Source organism: Phoenix dactylifera, chromosome 9 (assembly GCF_009389715.1).
Source record: "Phoenix dactylifera cultivar Barhee BC4 chromosome 9, palm_55x_up_171113_PBpolish2nd_filt_p, whole genome shotgun sequence".
NCBI classification, from domain to species: domain Eukaryota; kingdom Viridiplantae; phylum Streptophyta; class Magnoliopsida; order Arecales; family Arecaceae; genus Phoenix; species Phoenix dactylifera.
The window spans coordinates 6820555-6825530 of NC_052400.1; the positions used below are offsets into that span (position 1 = coordinate 6820555).

Consider the following 4976-nt stretch of genomic DNA (forward strand, 5'->3'; position numbering starts at 1 on the left):
CTTTTAGGAGGCACGCAGGCCTCTCAAAACATTAAATAAGATGCATGCAAGCATCTGAAAATTAACATGACATTGCAGATCACATCGCAGGTCTTTACATTTAATACCAAAAGGGTTTGAATCCTATGATCATCACCATATGCAACAATTATAATTTTTAGATCTGAGAATTAATTGATTATGTTATGACATAGGTTGCTGATCATGCTAATCATGATTCTAAACTTTGTAATCCCATTAACAATGCAATTAGAATCATCTTTTTATCACATAAAAATCAGCATGTAAAAATCAGCATCCTAGAAAAAATCTGCATGCAGAAAATTTTCAGCATGCATGATCATTCAATTTTCAGATCCATTAAGCCTATTAATAATTAATCCTTACCTTAATCTACGATGCCTAGGCTCTGATACCACTGTTGGGAACCCGCCTATGCCGCTGATATTTCAAAAAAATCAGATGGCAGCGGAAGAGGCGTGTGCGGGATTGACGTTCATCGCATGAACGTTGTTTCATGAACCGTTCGTAGTTAGGCAAGGTTTAAAAACTTTTAAAAATATTAGAAGATCAGATCTTCACCTTGTGCGGGTAGATGATCACCGCAAATCTGAGTTCGTGGTTTTAGGAAGAGGGTTCGCTTGAAGCCGTTCAAGTGTCCGGCCTCTACGAGTATCCACACGAAGCAGAGATCCAATCAAAGCTCTCTAGTCTTTCCGGGGTGCTAGCTCCCTTGTAAAGACTTCTTTTGATGGCTGATTTCCTCCCTTTCAATCAACCCTTGATTGTGCTTGGGAGGAGGAAGAAGAAGGATGAAACTTGAAGATGAATCAAAGCCCTTGCAGCCTACTTCCTTTTCCCTGCGTTGGAAGGAGGAAGAGAGGAGGAGGAGGCCGCCAATGGCTTCTTCTTTTCTTCCCTTTGCTTGCGGCTGAACCAAGGAGGAGGAGAGGGAGGCCACGGCTTGGAAGGGAGAGCTTTCAATTCTTCTTAGGGCGCCGGCCCTTGCTCCCCTTTTAAAGCCATCTAGGGCTCCTACAATCTAGGAGCCCTAGAGTTATTTCCTAAGAGGGGGCGCCGGCCCCCTCTCTTCATCCCTCACCACATGGAAAGGGGAGGGGCGTACGCCCCTCCTCATGGTAAACCCTAATCCACATTAAGTAGGATTTGGAATGCCCTAATGTGGTCAAGCCTTAATCCAATTAGGCTTAGCCCAAGGGTGAACCAATTTGGATCCAATCTAGGTAAGTCCTAATCCAATTAGAACTTAAATCAATTTTGACTCAATTGAACTCTTCAATCCTAATCCAATTAGGAGTCTTATTGATTCATTAGATTAATAATTAATTGTGACTTAAGAAACCCTAATCCAAATTAGGACATATTTAATTTTAGTCCTAATCCAATTAGGACTCTTATTTGAATTCGAAGTCTTAATCCAATTAGGATTTCTAGGAATCCTATTCTAAGTAGGAATCCAAAGATGAATTTAAAATCCTAATCTAATTAGGATTGTAGGAATCCTACTCCAAGTAGGAATCTCAGTCCTACTCCAAATAGGATTCCCAGTCCTAGTCCAATTAGAACTCTAGGAATCCTACTCCAAGTAGGATTTGTGTTTTAAGTCCAATTAATCAATTTTCATTCCTTCTTCAACTTCTTATCAATCGAATTGATTACTCGTGATTCATAATCACTTTTCAACCATCGGATCGGTCAATACTTCTAGTGTGTGTGACCCCATAGGTTCTATTCTGACTGGTAGTGAGATATATTGCGATCTCTATCACAATATCATTGAAAACTCCTTTCAATGGGTTGGAACGATTCCAACTCAACTCATTAGAGTTTATCGATCATCAAGATAATCCCTATGAGTCCCACCATCCACCAGTGACACCTAGCAGCATGTAGTGGCTACCCAGTAGAATAGAATGATGAACCTCTAGGTGCAGTTATCATGTGATACAGTCCTTCTATCGTAGATCCCTACAGGATGGAGGTCATGGACAACTCGTCAAACCCCATCGTCTGTCATATGTGAAGATTTATTCGACTTAAGTTCGAGAGTGGAGAACTCTTTCTCCACTGTGCAATCTGCCCCGGCCGAGGTCTTACTTACTCAGTCTTATAAATCACATAGGATCTCTCCTTTTCTATCAAGGTCCATAGATTCCTTGTAGATGCATACCCTACTCCTACAGTGAACCTACTGCAGCCAATCTACACTGCATGGACCCATATGGCTAGAGACCATGTATTTGTGTAGTCAAACTACAATAACCTCACTGTGAGTAGCCGAAGCATCGCAGATCAAAGGACCAGTCACACTACTGCAACATCAAGCAAGTCACTCACGAGTGGATAGACATCCAAGTGACTTCTTGTATTGGTCACGCTCAGTACCCTTATTCTTAACAAGCACCTGCACTATTACTTCAGTGTCGCCACACTGTGGACTCGAGTCTCGTCCATCTATGAGGAAAGTAATCTGTGCACTGATCTCATCGGATCGATCACCGTCCTCGTGATGATCCATCGATCAGGAGCGTTCAGAAATTAATCACTAATGATACATGGCTCAAATTCTCAACTCTTGAGAATATGCATCATCATCTTATTAATTCCTTGGATGATTCATAGACACAATAATAATATGAATGAAAAAGATGCCTTTTATTTATTCAATAATAATAAAGTCAAGTACAAATTATGTCCTAGAATTAATAATGTGTTAGCCAAAATTGGCTTCTAGGGCATACATCTAACAAAAATCTAATGGAAATAGAATTTGTCTACCTTGACAAGAACATCTTCAATCATCCCCCTTGGCATCTTCACCGATCGATCAGCCAATTGTAAAGATACCGAGGTAGGTTTCAATTCACCCAACCCAAATTTTTCATAGACTGAATAGGGTAGAAGATTCACCTTGCCCCTAGATCTAAGAGTGCTCGGTCGATGGAGTTATTTCCTGTGACATAGGAAATAGTGGGAGCACCAGGATCTTTGAACTTTGGAGGGGTGTTGTGTTGGAGAATGGAACTTACCTGCTCAGTTAGGAGGACCTTTTTAGGCACATGTGTTCTAGATTTCCGCTTTTGGGTGCAAAGGTCTTTGAGAAATTTGGCATAGGAGGGAACTTGTTTGATGGCATCAAGGAGTGGGAGGTTGATTTTAACTTGTTTGAAGACCTCCATCATCTCTTCTAATGAAGTTCCCTTCTTGCCAAAGGGAGAGGGTGCATTAAGTGCTTCAGGGAATGGAGCCTTTGGAATGTGGGTTGTGGCAGATGGTGGACTAGCAGAAGAAGGTTTTGGGTTTTCATGTGATACATTCTTCTCCTCTTCTTCACCTTCCTTATTGTTACCCTCCCCTCTATTATACGTCCACTCCTTAGGGTAGTCAAAGCATTGGCTTGCTCATGATTTAGTCGAGTTTCTTGAGCCACGTATTGTCCCCTAGGATTACTCATTGGTTGACTTGGAAGCTTACCTTCCTCTCGTTTGTTTAATGCATTGGCTAGTTGACCCATTTGGGATTCTAGCTTAGCAATTGATTGCGTGTGAGAGTGTAATAGTTGTGTGTTTGCCTCCAAACCTTGAAGGGCAGTCAACACTTTCTCCTCAAAGGCTGTATTCCTTTGGGTTGGAGGAGGAAGGTGTTGAAATTGAGTTGAGAGACGATAGAGATGAAAATTCTGAGGGTTTTGAAAATTTTGGGAGTAGGGTTGGGTAGTATTCGAAGCTTGCTGCCTCCAAGAAAAATTTGGATGATTCCGCCATCCCGGATTATATGTATTGGAAAATGGATCATTACCCGGTCTGGGTTGTGTTTGAGCAGCATTGATGTGTTCTTGCACGAGTTCGGAGAATTGAGGTGCTAAGGGGCACTCATGAATAGGATGCGATGGGCTAGAACAGATAGCACATACTTGTGCTTGAGAAGAGCTAACGACATGCTCTCCTATCATTAGTTGGTCAATCTTATGGGACAATGCATCTACCTTGCTAGACAGGTCCATAGAATGACTTATTTCACAAATGGTCCCTTTTCTTTGAAAACTCGGAGGTACTTGACGAGAACAGGAAGCATGGTGGAGGGAGTTTTCATTAAGATTTTCAAATAATTGCCATGCTTCATGCTCATTTTGAAGCATGAAAGTCCCCCGCATGCAGCATCGATCATCTGACGGTTTCGTTCAGTCAATCCGTCATAAAAACATTGTACTAGCTGCCACTTAGGTATTTGATGATGAGGGCATTTACGGATTAGGTCCCGAAATCTCTCCCAAGTTTCATGAAATTCTTCCCCCTCAGTTTGGGAGAAGCTTGTAATGGCACGTCTAAACTGGTTCGTTCTTCCTATGGGAAAGTATTTTTTAAGAAATTCTTGTTGCATTTGATCCCAAGAACGAATCGAGTTAGCTTCTAAAGAATTCAGCCATTGTTTGGCTCTATCTTTAAGGAAAAAAGAGAATAATCTAAGTTTCAGAGCATCATCAGTGAAGTTCTGAATCTTGACAGTGGTGCAAATCTCAAGGAATTCATCTAGGTGTTTATATGGTTCTTCGTTGGTGAGCCCATAAAAAGATGGGAGCATTTGGATCACACTAGACTTTATTTCGTATTGTACAGCTGCTACTTCAGGTAATCGAATGCAAGATGGGGAAGTGTAAATGGTGGGAGTAAAGTACTCCCTCAGGAGTTTGAGTTGTTCTTCAGCCATCTCAGGGGGTGGGAATGATTCTAAGGTTCTGATCTCAGCTCGAATATTTCTAAGGGTCCGTTCTATTTCAGGATCAAAAGGTAATAGGTCACGTACTCTAGAACGACTCCCTTGCATACACTAGTACTTGATCAATCAAGCATGCAATAAAAGAAAAACACATAAATCCTTGTATTTGTCCTAAAATCACTAGACAGCTCCTAACTGGTTTGAAGAGGGCACCTAAGCCTCCAATCCGGTCTAATGAA

General features: G+C 41.5%; 1 non-coding gene across 1 annotated transcript; it reads left to right on the forward strand.

Annotated features, from left to right (window-relative positions):
- Positions 1 to 4246: 4246 nt before the first annotated feature.
- LOC120112068 lies at positions 4247 to 4352 on the forward strand. The gene has a single exon (XR_005513568.1). It is a non-coding gene; the product is annotated as a small nucleolar RNA R71 (small nucleolar RNA).
- Positions 4353 to 4976: the final 624 nt, after the last annotated feature.